Source organism: Phalacrocorax aristotelis, chromosome 13, assembly GCF_949628215.1.
Source record: "Phalacrocorax aristotelis chromosome 13, bGulAri2.1, whole genome shotgun sequence".
NCBI classification, from domain to species: Eukaryota; Metazoa; Chordata; class Aves; order Suliformes; family Phalacrocoracidae; genus Phalacrocorax; species Phalacrocorax aristotelis.
In genome coordinates, this window is record NC_134288.1 from 17215298 (window position 1) to 17230273 (window position 14976).

The window sequence follows — 14976 nt, forward strand, 5'->3', positions numbered from 1 at the left end:
ATGTTCATTTGACTTATACGTGTTAAAAGAAGTACGTAGGGCAGGCTCCTGCATAAATGCCATTCGGAGGTGAATCATCTAAAATATTTTGAGTTACCAGCACAAGCGGGATCCAAGTCAAGCCACTTGTCCTAGTTTCTGTCACACAAACACTAACCCTTTATAAATCATTAATTTCCAGACTGTTTATTATCCGGGGGAAGTAACAAAACAGTAGTATCACATAACACATCCTAAGAATGCCTTGTTCGTTTTAAGAGCAAATAAAACTAAATAGCACCAAGTTGTTAGCGATGCAGCCTACAAGAGCAAGCAGAAACACAAAAAGGGGACCTTAATCAGGCTGAGGCCACAAAATAAACAGGGGAATGGGTGAAAAAAAGAAAAAATAAGACGTTGGAGAGAAGAGACTTCACATAGCCTACCCTCACATAGATATTCTTTGTTTACTAGCACGTGGGAATTGCCTCGGCTCGTTGCGTGGTGGGGCTTTCGCGGGGCCGCCGCAGCAGAGCTATTAGAGCGCGAATGGTTTCCACAGCTGCCGCTGCTGTTAGCCTGAGCTGCCTTTCTCACAGGAATAATTTAACACCTATCCCCAGGCAGAGAACAGAGCGGAGCCGCCGTTTCAAAAAATAATCATCAAAATTAATTACTCTGTTGAGAAAGCAAACTTTTTGTTGTTTTGTTAGCACGGCCCCTCCTCTAATGTGTTTGTCATATGTTACCCAGGAGCTGCTTGCGATGAGGTGGCGACATTAATTCCCATCTGAAGACGAGGCAGAGAAAGAGCAAGAGCGACATTTATCTTTGCTAGGGCTTCGCTGCGGTTCGCCTTGCCGTGCAGCGCGGCTCCGGGGGCGCAGAGCAGATCCCGCCGTGGGGAGGGGATGCTGCAACCCGCAGCCGGGGCACGGGAATTCCATCACGCACCTCGTTGCCAAGTACCGCGGCAGAGCTGCAAGTCGGAGGATGAGAGTTAGATAAAAGAGGTGGAAATCCTAACGCATTTAGTTACCTTTCAATGGGTAGTGCCGACAGCTGAGAAACGCACAGTTATTTATTCCTTGCAGGTTCGCTAATGCAGCAGTGCCAGAAACCGGGCTGGCTCAGCACCGTCGAACCTCACCGGCACGAAACGTGTTGGCTTTTTGTCAATTTAGCTTAAATCACTTCCCACTTTCCCTAGTAAAAAGTCCTTTTCTGGCCTGTATTACCGAGTTTACATCGAGCTGGCTTTTCTGCTGGCCTTATTTGTCAGTAAAGTATTGTACTTCTAAAAGTGATGTTAGCAAAACTGTAATCCAGGCCTCGCGCGTTATTTTGGTCCAGATGTTATTTATTTTCATCTCCTACGGTTCCAAGATACTATATATTTACCGTTGCCCTTAAAGTTATTGTTAGTTACAAAATATTCAAAACATAGTTTTAATCTATAAAATGCATAATTAAATTAATCTTTACCATACTTTTTTTATATCGCACAGGAAACATTTTAGTCTGATGAATACCATGGGCATGTAATTAGTACTCCATACCATAAACTAGATTATAACTTACACTGTCCACCCTGGCTCCAAAAATCCTTGCAGATTTTAATTCAATTGCTGCACTTTATCTGGATGAAAGCATTTGAATTCAATTATTATTATTCCGTGTGGATTTGTGCCTTTATATAGGGCAGATACGGTAGTAGTTCTAAAATGGTTTAGTGGAAGTCTCAAATTAGGCATTTGCATCTATATTTAGGCATCAACCAGATTTTAAATGCTGAACGTCTGATTTTTTCCAGCTGAGGTTTGCTTAAGTGAGGGTTTAATGGGGATCAAGACTGGAAGATAAAAGTAAAGAGAAATTAATTTTAAGGTATTTCTGAATTTCAATGGGAATTGGGCACCTGACCTGCTCGGAGTCTTTGGAAAGCCCTCTTACACGCCTATCTGTACCTTTCATTGCTGAAATACACCTCCAAATCTGGCAGGACACTTTGGATAAATGTTTAACAGTAAACCCAATAAAATCTCCTTGTTCTCTTTGATCTGTTCTTTCCGCCGCCTGAGAAACTCGTAGATATTTTTGGCACCGAGGCATCCCTTGGGGTAGATCCGCCCTTTTTAATTTTAGCCGAAGGTAGGTTAGATGTGGTTACAATTTAAAGACGTTTTAAAGAATGGGATCCCGCAATCGGCCACGCGCTTCTACGTTTAGGCGTCTCCCAGATTTAACCGCCGAGCGCCTGGTCGGGGCGATCGATCTTGCGGGGTTCCCCGCTCCAGCCGGGGGCTCCGCGGGGCGCGCAGCCTCCGCAGGGGCTGCTGCGGGAGGCAGAGGCAGGCCATTTATTCTCCTATTACAGGGCCATTCCTGTGTTTATACCATCTTGTTTAGCTTGCTCCTAATGCACATCCTAAGACGTACCTCTCATACACATCCGAAGACATGTTTATGAAAATTCTTTATAAGCAAAATATTTGACTTCCATTGAGGAAGCTCAGATACAGAACAGCCTCAGCGCTACAGGCCGGTTCAGCTGCACTCTTGCTCTCTCCCCGTGCATCTTTTATTTAAAAATTCAGCCTTCAGCCCACCCACATTACCGCAGCAAGACCTAATAACTGTAACATATGGATTCTCAGCCAATCTTGTGCCGGTCTTGCTAACCTGTTTGCGAGCAGTAATTATTCTTTGGAAGATTAAATAGCGCTTAGGACCAGCAGAAGGTAACTTGTTAGCTGGAGAAGCAGCAACCGGGGTTTGGACATGTTTTGGGGTTTAATTCTTTCAGTGCTTCCTCAGAGCAGATGCTGTATCCCTTTATGAAGCACATATTCCCAAGGTGTGATCCTGCACTGTCTGCTAACTGGGAAATCCGTTACATAAATGGGCTCGAATCGATGGCTCCTTTGAACTGGCTAAGCTTCGAAACCGTGCCTGGATCTTAAGATGATCTTGAATGTTTTCAGAGCCCGCTGGCTCCGTTTGTGGGTGCTCAGCACTTCTGAAAATCAGGCAAGAAGCTTTTAAAGATTAAACAATAGCCCGGCTCCAGCAGGAAGCAAAATCATTTAAAATTTGAAGAGAGGCACATAAAAAGGGGACATGACATTCAAGAGATATTTTATTAAGTAAGACAGCAAATTCATAGGAAATGCTTTTTCAGTGAAGTGATTTACTGCGCTGTGGGACTCTTGGCCACCAATATAAGGATTTTAAAAGTTCCGTGCAAAGACCGGGTGACAGAACTGTCTTCGTTTAACTGTTATCACTAATGGCATTTCTGCAAGGCTCGTTTAACCTCAGGCTTCAGGGTCTAATCTATCCTCTGATTTTCAGGTCAAGATGACACCTAATGTGGTGGCTGATTATCCTGCGTGGTCCTTCACACCATCTTGCCTGAGCATCAGATGATGTCCAGCATCAAAAGCAGCTCTTGAATGAGACAGGCACCTTCCCATTCCCCTGCTTTAGTCCCACGTAGTAATTTCTACCATCCTAAAATCAAGTTTTGGTGTTCAGAGGCTGTAGGCAAAGTACTGAGCAAATGCCCTGCAGAGGGATTCGGTGTCTAGAAGACAGAGGTGATGAGCTCTACAAGCACAGCAATAACCAGCTACTTAGATAAGTTTTCTTCGCCTGGATGCCATGATTTGTCCCCAGAGTTTACTCCAGATGGGCCTGATCCCGCACGCCCTAATCCCAGCTTCATCAGGATTCAGGTGGCTGCTGCTTCCACACCACTGAACTCAGCCTTCTGCATTATTTATGTTTATTCTTTCCTGGGGGGGGAACAACCACCCACCATGTAAAAATATTCTACATGCTTTTTAAACTCATAAATACAATGAATCAAAGGCAATTTGGCAACTCTGTTTTATGGCGAGAGGCCCGCCGTGGCTCTGCCCACTTCGTTAAACTCAGTCTTGCCGAGGCATCTTTCTGCCTCGAAAGAACCTGTCACTTGGAGCCAATCGATCACGGTGACGCCCCGTCCTTCCCCGGCGCTAGAATGCGTGTTTCTTTTTATTTGCCCATTACTTCACTTCCTGCCATCTATCTCCCTTGAGATTTCTTTTCCTTATTTTTTATACCTCTCCCAAGTTGTATCTCCGCAATCTTTTTACCCGCCTTGATCATCAGACTAAAACCAGAAAGAGACTCAAGCTCATGTTCCCAGCAGGCTGAAATCTGATTTCCCCTGCCTGTTTTATTCACATATCATTGATAGGATCTGGAAAACTGAATATGTGCTCGGCTTGAATGAACAAATTTCACATAAGAGTAAGATAAACACGGCATTATGCCTCACAGGTATTCAGAGGAAAAAAAAAAGAAAAAAAAAAAAAAAAACCCCACAGAAAAAAATGGACATTAGCTTCAATTACCCTAAAATCTCCAAAATTACCTTAAAGCCCTCTGAGATTTATACATATATATATACACACACTGCATATATATTAATACTGGAGAGATATATATGTACTGGAAATATATATACACTTTTATTTTCTTTAAATATATATAAATACTGCAGCTATATATATTGGAAATGTTCTGTTTACTTTCTGGGGGCTTGTGACCTTAGGGTGAACCCCACAGAGACCCCACATTTTCAAGCTTTTCTTTATTATCACGTGTGTTAAGATTACTTTACAGATCCACAGAAGAAAGGCTTCTCTTACAACCATTTGTTTCTCTAGGAACTTCAGCTCTAAATGAAACATCAAATATCGTGGGAGTCGGTAACCCAAAACCGAATAGTTTGTACCAAGAAACTGCTTGATATGAACATTGAGGGCTCTGAATAGCAGTCATTCATTTTCAGAAGTGCCATCAGCCGGACGCGTAATGGTAGGTCCCCCAAATTGTGGACGTTTGCATTAATATCTCCTCAAGTAGGCACTGGTCAGTTAAAACTTTTTTTCCTCTTTTTTAGCGCACGCATGGGTGGAGGTCCCATCGTATCTCACAGGTAACATGTAATTACACGTAAGGTTTGATTAAATAAAATCCGTTTTTCTTGAATAAATGTTGAAAGTAGGGGGTGATGCAGAAGCAAAGCTGGTGGGTCACCAGCCTGACGGGGCCAGGGCCTCAGCTGTTACCCATTTCACTGCTGCTGCTGGAGCCCATTTATACCCACCCCATGGCCCCGAGCTCCCAGCTGTGCCTGAGGAACAACCCGAAGGCTTGGAGGGTGTGTGGGGGAGAAGATGCTGATCTCTGGCTACGGAGCAACGGCGTGAAGGAAGAGCTGGCCATCCCACCGCTTAGGTTTTACCAAGACTAAACAGGTGAATTTCTGGATGACTTTGTCCTTCCCTCTTGCATTACAGTCCTTTGGCTACACTGGGTGCTGGTGAGCTAGTAAATCGGCACCTTCAGGGTTTTTCACTGTTGCAAGTTCGTCGCAGAGCAGAAATCACAGGGGAGGCTGCAACACCCCCCTGCGACGAGCAAACCTGGGCTTTGTGCTGGGGCGTGATCAAGCCTCTCCTTGGTTCACGAGATTTTGAGTCCTTAAGTCTTTACCTACATGAAGCCTTATTTTTCAGTCACTGCTCCTGACTAACTCTCTGTAGATACGTAAATATTTGAAAAAGCTGCTGAACCTTGGGGAGAAGAGTATTTTAAGAAGGAAAAAAAGTTATGCCCGCACCATGCAACTCTGACTTGAGGTAAATGTAGCCTAGCCCAGGAAGCTGCACCCGGGGTTACTCATTCAGAGTATTTCTTCCGAGAGGCTGTTTGTTTGTGTACGGCTGCCCCAGGCTATTGCAGCAAAATTCCTTGTGCTGAGGCAACTCCATTCATACAGGCAGGGCCTGAAATAACGCGCAGCGAGGCAACGGGAGCTCATCGCTGTTAGCCGGTAGCTGCAGAGGTAAGCCGAAACCGATCTGAATTCACTGCTCTTTACGTCCCACCTTATTAATGGAACTTAAAATACACAGAAACAAGGCTGGAGGGAGAAACTCCCGCCATTTATTTTTACACCATGCAGCCAACAGACCTCCCCCCCTTTTTCTGGAAGAGTTACAAAATGTATTAATTGAGCTTCAGGGTGGCTGATAATGACTTAATTGCAGGCTAATTTCCCCTTTCCTAGAGGTGAAGTTACATTGCTGGCAAAAAAACCAACAGCCCTGCACAGCCTTCTCAAAAGCAGAAATGCTCCCGCATACGCGAGACCCGCTCCTGCTCCGTCCAGGGCTGTAGCGGGGAGAACCTAATAAAAGGGGGAGAACCGGGTGGTGCAGGTGTTGTGGCTGGCGTGGGCTGCCCCACACGCCTCCCCTCCTCGCTGGATGGGCCCACAAGCATTTTCTGTGCCTGTGGTCTGAGGAAATGATCCAGCTGATGAGCTAGCAAGTTTGGGGGGTTTTTTTACGGGGTTATTTTTCAGCCAGTGCAGCATAAAAAGAACAAAAGCGAGGTGGGAGCACAGGGTGGTTTGGCCACGGTGCTGTTGAACGCTGATACTCAAACGTCATCCAACTGAACTGCGAGGCTTTGGCTCTGCGAACGTGAAAACCTTGTCTAAAGACTTGATGCCACCATCCTGCCTCCTCCCATCCCTGGCTGGAAACGGGGGTGGCAGCAAGTGGGTATTTTGGCTCATCCCAAACTGTAACGAGTAGCTGAGAGAAAACACCAGGTCTCCCGACTGCAAACCACCCGCGCTTTGTCATCTCCTGCGCTTAAACAGTTCCGAGCACGCGGCCTGCCCAGAACAAATAGCGGGGGTGGATGAGGGTGACGGACGGCTCCCTGCTTGTTGCAGGCGCTGATACCGCTCCCGAGGGCCGCGTCGGCCTTAAACTCAAGCTACTCAGCCTCGGTTCCGCCGTTACTCGCACCGTGTTCGGGCAACCGCTCTCTTATAAAGCCTCTCTTACAAAGAGCCGGCATTCGGTGTTTGGTACGCAGTGGGTGAGGCGGTGCCACCTCGCACCGAGTTCTCCCGCCGCGTCGTACGGAGGTAACGCCCTGCACGACGACGCACGATCAGCTCTTCCAACCCTCAGGCAATAACTTTATACCTTCTTTGACGTGGCCGTAGGGACGATAAATATACCTAAATATACCTGCGTTTCTTAGGATGGCTTCAGGTGGTCTCTGAAGGCCCGAGTTCTTCCTAATCTTTTGCTTTTCCAAAAAAAAAGAAAAAAGATTTCTCAGGCATCTTAAAGCCTGTGGGGAGGCCTAGAGCTTCAGACTCAAACTGCAGCTTGAAAAAGTTTGTAGGAAATGAGTCTGCAAATGTATTTAGTGTATGAAAAGTGATTTTCTAAAAACCATGCAAGATGTTCTATTTCACCTAATTCTCTGTATTGATTTCTGCGGCATCATCTTCTTCCTTCTCTTTTTCTTCTTTTAATGCATTTCTAGTTCTTCTGAACACACAAAAACCTGTTTCTTTTACAAAACAGAACAAAGAAGTTTTCCTTCCCAATCAGTAATTTAGTTTTCTTTTGTAATTGTAAAAAAAAAAAAAAAAACAAACTCCTGAAAAATCAGTATATTGTTGCCAAGTCATACACAATCGGGAATGGAGCAAGCTTCGTAAATAAAGGAAATTGCCATTTTTTTCCTCTCTTTGGTCACCCTTTAGCACACTCAAGGTGACTGCCAAGCTCTTTGGTGCTTCTGGTTTGTTCTCCCACCCCATCTATTTTCCCCTCCTCCCCCAAAATTTAAAAGTTAATCTCAGAGATGAAAAGCGAAGTTTGAAAAGAATTGTTCTTGGAGTCAAAATGCCTGATGTCCTAAATTACAGCAACCCCCACCCCGGAGTGATTGGCTCCTTGGGGTAATCTGACCCCTCTCAATTAACTAGCACAGAGATAAAGATTGCTCATGCTAAAGTTGTCACATAACACCGGGCTTAGAAATTGGAAAATCTCAAGTAAAAGAAGGATACCTGGTTGGCTGTATCAATACTTTCAGCCAAATATCAATATTTGGCTATGATTTACTCTTTTGATGTGCAAAATTGAGTGAATTTATGCCCCTAACCTAACAAGAAGGGCTTCTTGTTGAATAACCACTTTAATTAAAATGTATAGGGGACTGTTTACAAGCTGAAGCTGTGAGCGAGCTAGGATCTGTGCTGCTGGATCGTGTTGCTTTTTTCAGGGTACAACTGTTATCTGCAAAATGTACACGTGGAGTTTTGGAGCTCAGACGTGAGCCACTTACAGATGCAAGGGGGGCAGAAAAAGATGTTTTACTGGCGTGATTTGCACCTGCAATTAAACAGACGCCCAGGCTACGGTAATTTACACTGAAACTTAATTGCAAGCATAAATCTTGTGTATACAAATGACATATAAATAAAACCTCTCCTAGATACCCATGATCTGTTACACAAAGGAGCCAAGAGTCCCATATCTCCCTGTTTTCACGGTTATAGGTCTCACTTCGGGACACAGAATTACTTTAATGCATTTGTCATCTTCCCTGAAAATACCTAACCGTGGGATGTCAGAAAAATAAATCAGGATCCAATTTGTCCTGGAGTACCTTTAAACAGAGATGCTGTTAACAATTAATCAGCAAAAAGAGTGTCGGGAAACACAGGCATGAGGGTTACAATTTATTAACTGTAATTCCAGCTTGTTTGAGTGTCCTGCAAAGGTGCTTTGCTGCTCTTGTGTTTTTGTGGAGGGAGCCAGGGTTGAGTGCTCTAAGGAACGGGTCGAGGGATTATAGATTTGCTGAGGGCATTTTTATCTTCTAAACAATATTTCATGTGTGGAAGGCGCTTTGAGGGTCCGGGGGTGAGCGGTATTCGACTGGACCAGCATTCTTTACAGGAGTGGCCAGTTTTTGATGAAGCCTGAAGGAGAAGGTAACAAAAGAGAGCGCCCAAAAAGGAACAAAACTCAAACCAAGATGAGTGTTTCCCCTGAAAATACCTCTCACAACTTATTTCCATATAAACTCGAATGTCTGGGGGCTTCTGAGGTGTCTGGATAAGGAGATCAAAGGAGGCTAAGATGTAGGAGGGTCAAGAGACCTAAAGTCATTTCACGCCTGGACCAGAATGGAGCAATGGAGCACCCTCTCAATAACGTGGATATCTTTATGGAAGCTTGTATTGAAATAGGACTAGATGTTTTGAGGGTTGAATTTTAATTTCATTTTGCCACGTGGCTGGTCAGTTAAGAGGCTGCTGGAGTTGTTTTGTTTCTCTTCCACACAACGTCTTCTCTAGGTTTTTCCTTCTTGAGTTATGAGCCTGCTGTTATTCTGATAAGCCTGTTTATGGTGTGACCTACTTAAGCAGAGCTCTGGTGGCTGGAGGCTCACAGTAGTGCAAAGACTAAAGGCCACAAACAGGAAAAGATATCATATGAAAAAAAAAGTTTTCAGGCTTTTGTCCTTTACATGCTGCAAGGTGTCAAGCACTGAACCAGCGCCGAGACCATTGTTCAACCAACTGCTCTTTTCAAATGGAAATGTCTGCAAAAGCCATGTCAGCAAAAGGAATCCTTTGCTGAAACTGTGGCTCCTAGCTTATATCCCACAATAAAACCTGAGACCTGTTAGTCCATACTTAGGACTTGTTACTAGGTTTTAAAGCTCCTTTCAGGCACAGTTTTAGCCCAGTCTGGCTCTGTGGCTAGCACAGCAAGATTATGAGCCTGCAAGGGTACGTTGCCTTCGACTTGCTAATGTATGTCAAAAGTCTGGTTTATAGTTTCCACCAGTGCAAGTGTCTTTTAAAAAACATCTTTCTGCAGAAGGCACTGGAGCGACACAGGACTAGCTACGTCCCCACAGGAAACAGGATCAAGGATTTCCAAAGGTCTGTTGATTTTTCAGCTTTCGTGCTCTGAAGATACATTTCCTTTGAAGTGTCTCAAATAGGGTAGTATCCAATTATATTTGTAATCCCAATCTAATTCAATCAGGGACTCCAATTATAGCTGGTCTGTCTCTTAATCTAGTTAAAGTCTGTAGAGTGGACTGCACCTTAGCTAACATAACTGAATTAAAATTCAAGCTGTTGAACACTTGTAATCAGGGATAACCACGTTACAGCCAGAACTAGCTGAAAAGGGGGAGGTTTGCAAGGGAAACGGGCTGATCGCCATTTAACGTCCAAGCCCCGCATCAGTTCTACTTGCAGCTAACTCCCCGCCAAGCTTCTGATTATAAAGGGCCTTAAAAAGTACTTTCGGGCTGAGCCAAATACAACAACTATTTTAGCTTTATCTGGCTGTTCTCTTCCTCTCGAACGCTTCATCCCAGCTCCCCCAGCAGTGGGCTCAGGGGCGCCAGTGCAGCGCCACTTGCACGCGTGCGTCACCTTGCAGCTCTCTGGAGCACGTGGCCCAGCAGCTGCTTGGCGTCGGCCCGCCTCGTTGTGTGCCCATGGCACATCTGGAGCAAGCGGGCAGGCACCCAGGCCTCACGCAAATCCACCCTCGCCTGCACGCCCCCAGGAAAACGCCTCACCTGGAGAGCCCCCGGGCTCTGGCGTGGGCCGTGCACATCGAGGGCAGCAGGCAGCGACCTGGCACGCGTCGGTGATGCGCCACAACCAGGGGCCATCATTGCCTCTACTACGGGGAATAAACGTACAGCGTTAGGGGTCTCACAGGCGTAAAAGCAGACAGGTTGTAGAAGAGCTGTCAGGAGAACTTTACAGACAGTGATAGCCCCGCTAGTCAGTCGTGCTGCATCGCTGTGACTTGAGAAGACACGTCGCTCTAGTTAACTAACCAGCGCTAAAACCAGCAGGTCCCGAAACAGTTGGATCAGTTTGTGGGTGGGGTTACAGTGAAACCACTGAGCTTCATCGGCGGCAATACTTTAGGGTTGCGGGCTTTCGGTTGTTTGGGCTTTTTTTAACTTACACCAGAATTGGCTGGCTGAAGCGACTTTGGCCAACAAATCAGCAAAGATGTCCTAGTGTGTTTAATCATACTTGGGGACAGTTATTACATGTAATCAGTGCTGTCCTGACTGCCGCTTGCTCAGTTTCAATATATTTACCCACAGTTCCAGGCTCCCTCTGTTTTAAGGGCTGTGCTTAAGCTGCCTTGATGAAGACTAAAGTCTGCTTCAACCGTTTTGGGAGTCAATGTATGAGCTAACCCTCAACAACCATTTCCTTTGTTCGAGGAGAAAATTGAATAGCAATACTGTCTTCTGCTGAAAGTGGTATTCACCAGCAGGAACACCTTGCAGAAAATGCCAGTCTACCCCAGTTTGGCCTGAACTTTCTGATCTGACTTAAGACGTGTTTAGGAAGGCATACGCAGTCTCTTAAATACAGTAATATAGCTATGCGGCTATACAGCATCCAGACCGCACAAACACTCCGGGATTTGTAGCGTTATACCTACAGTTTGAAGTTTTGGTGATGAATCTTCTTGTGTAAAGAACTTAAAATATAATTTTTTAATTGTCCAATCTAAGTAGAGATACCGAATAATATCAAAAGTGTAGTTGTAACTTTAGTGGGCTCATTCTGCTGTGGCACTTCAGCCTCTGTATGAAAAGCCAGACAAAAATCCCTTTAATCATTCATTTAAAAGAACGGGATTGGAAATTTCATTGAAACTGGAGATACACATTTAAAACATAGTTTCTTGAAATTATATACTTATGGCAGACAGAACATGCTACCGTCTTTGGTCAAGAATTGATCTGTAGGAAAGCTGGAATGAGAAGGAAGGGATGACTTTCTTCCATACTTTACACTCAGCACAAGATCCATAAATTGTGAAAATAGGAGAGCCCTCGCAGTAAATTGTGCAGATGTCCAAGAACGATCATACTATTCTATCCCCTCCACTTCTCCCCTCATTCCTGGCATAAAGCGTAGAGTATGAAACTTGATCATTTTAGATATTTATTTCATCATTCTGCTATTAAGCTAACACCTCACCAAAAAAACGTGTAATTCATAGATTTTTGTCCCTTTTTTTCAGGCTCTCATTGGGATAATTGTGTGTTGACGTCATTCTATTCATGGTTCTAAGTGCCAATAGGTTGGTTTGGGTTTTCCCTATTGCCTTCCAACCATAACAGTTGAAGACAGGGGGCTTGGGGGTTTTTCAGTTGTTAATTTTTGTTATTTTTTTAACTAAAAGCTGAGATATCAGGGACCAGATGGCACCTCCAAAACCTGGTGATGCTCTGAATCTCTGCTAACATGTTGCTAGTCCTTCGTTAGGTATGGCATGAACTAAATTCACCCACGTGGAAAGTAGCCAAATTTAGGGTTGGGATAAAATTGATAAAAGCAATTGGGAAAACTGCTGTAGCAAAAGAAATGGAATTAGGGCTACAGTGTAAACAAAAAATAAATCTTACTAATCATAGTTGTAAAAGCAGAAAATGAGAGCTAATTTCACTAAGTAAAAGACCCCTGCTAAGTGGTATTTTGACATCTGAAAATAATTCAGTTTCGATCTCGGTGCTTCACTGACACGAACAGGGAAAATCATAATTCTCTCTGTGAGCTGCTGTTCCAAGCCGCCGCTGCAGACGGCCGCAGGCCACTCGAGCCCAGCTAGCAGATTTTCTTTGCAACCACCAGGATCACGGACCTGGGAAGAGACCTTCTGGGCCCGAGCTCAGCCCTTCGCTAGGACAGGCAACGTGATCCATGCGCCTTTCTTGAGCTGCTTTTTAGGATAACATAATGGCACGATGTATCGACCAATTGATTATGAAGCAATACCGCATGCGACTCAGCCTGGTTATCTGAGATGATAAGGATACGGGGGAAGCTGTCCTAATTTGTTACCTACTAAGCTGTACTTAGTATTGCCGTCTGATTAAATATTTCACCATCACATTCAGATATGGTTTGGTATTCACTGACAAAAATGATACCTCATAATCAAAACCCGTTAGCCTAGTTGCTAATTACGAAGGGGAATTACCACAGGCAAACACAGCCCTGATGCGCTGGAGGCAGGGGCGGCCGGCTCACAGCGGTCGCTCGGTGACCCTTACACTGCTGCTGGCCCTGCATCCCCCCCTAAAAAGGGATAATAATTAGACATCTCCAAAGGCTCCATTACAGCTTAGTGCGAAAAAAAGGGTTTGTGTACCTTGTCTGGAAGGAAACGATCTCACAGGATTCCTGTTACTGTCTGCGATGTATCATTGGGTCATGAAATTCAGTGAAGACAGCTCCACACGGAGGAGTTACACTTACCTCCGATCTTACGTTTATTCAGAAGCAAGTGGGTGTTTGAAAACGAACAAATATTGCAGAGCAGGGGGAATGCTATGCCCGTAACACACAGTTAATCTACTCCTTAAAATACTTGGTATATACTCTTGGGCAAAGCTGGATCCCTCGTTCTCCAGATTGCATCTGCCGTAGAATACACGATATTACACGAGGCCGCTTTTCACGCTGTGGGAAATAGAGCCGATAATGTTTACTCTTGCCTAGATGAAACGCTTGGGCATTTTAACAAACACCCAGCGATTTGTTTGTTTACCTGCCTAGCCCACATGCCTCTCATTCCTCCTGGCTGGGGAGCCAGCTGGTGGTTCCTTCAGAAAGTTACAATTCCCTATGCTATTCCTTCCCTTGCTTGGGAGGTTGGAAATTATGGTGCTTCCTGCATCTTCGGTCAGATGCATCTTTGGTAAAATGCATTTTAGATGCAACAGCCGAGAACCCACGGGAATCAGCACTCCGTTAGCATTAGGAATGCCATTATGAAGGGGGTATTTCTATAGTGTTTATAAAATCTTAGATTTCTCAGGCTCAGTAAAAGAGACTGTGTTTACAAGAGGGAGGGGAATTGTGATTTTTCACTTGTTACACCCCCAGGTTGTCCCTTTCTCCTTCTCCTTCCCATACTGTAACGGAGGTGTGAAGATCCTGCCGCCTCGGAGCTCCTCCTCCCCCCTTCAGTCTTATCATCAATGTCTAAATATTATTCCTAAAACATAATAACGCAAAATAATGTAGTCTCTTCACAGTGGCCCCAGCTAACGGAGCTGGAGCGACCAGCGGGCGTGGGGCAATCGGGTGACTAAGCAGAGACACAGCCGCTAAGGCCAGAGGGCTCGCTGCTCCTCGGAAGGTTTCAGAACACTAACAACTAGTTATTAATTAATACCAGTTCTGTTGTGCTCTTACACGGACGCTGTGTTTGTTTAGTGACGGGAGGAGAATATGACGCTCAGTTAATACCTTTGTTGCAGCTCTTCGTTACTGTTTTACATAATATCTTGGCTCTTGGATATTTAGGACTGAGTGTCCAAGGGAATTCGGTGCCTAAATCCCTTTAGGATGTTCAAAAGAATTAGCAGCAAAGATTTTAGCAGTGATAAAAAAACCTGGATGCAAATTCAGGAGAGTTTCTAAATTTAACGTAAAGCTTGCTCATGAACAGGTGTGCCCCTTGATTATCTTGGCCTGAAATAAAGTAGGAGCATTGCTTAGTGAGGGTAGTTGCATTTGTATTAACGATTCCCACGCGGAGGGTGCGTAAGCTCTATTGTGGCTACATTTAACTCCAGCTGTACTAAAGCATCCCTAGGTCAGGAAGCAAGTTGTTCCCTGCGCAGCGGGCTGAGGAAGCCTCTTTCTAAAGGTTTGGGCCGCATCATTCTCCCATTGCCTGCCGTCGTCCTCGCTCAGTCCGACATCCGCAGCCTGCGAGGGTGGCTGGAGCCGGCGTGTGCGCGCGGACCTGGAGCAGCAGCTTGGCTGACAGGTGCGTGTGCGCTGCCTGGCTCGCTGGCTGCCACGCGGGTAAGGCTGGAACCATGATTCTTTCTGTCAGTGAGGGCATTAATTTGGATCTTTCTTCCCCATCCAGGTGCCGATTGTCTCACAGCTTGCGAGAACTCAAGTCTTTGAAACTGCTACTGTACCACCAGTTTTGACTGAAGTGGGTAGCAGGTTCGAAAGACATTTGGAAGATGGATGGATGGATGGATGGATGGATGGATGGATGGACGGACGGACGGACCATGGAAAAATGT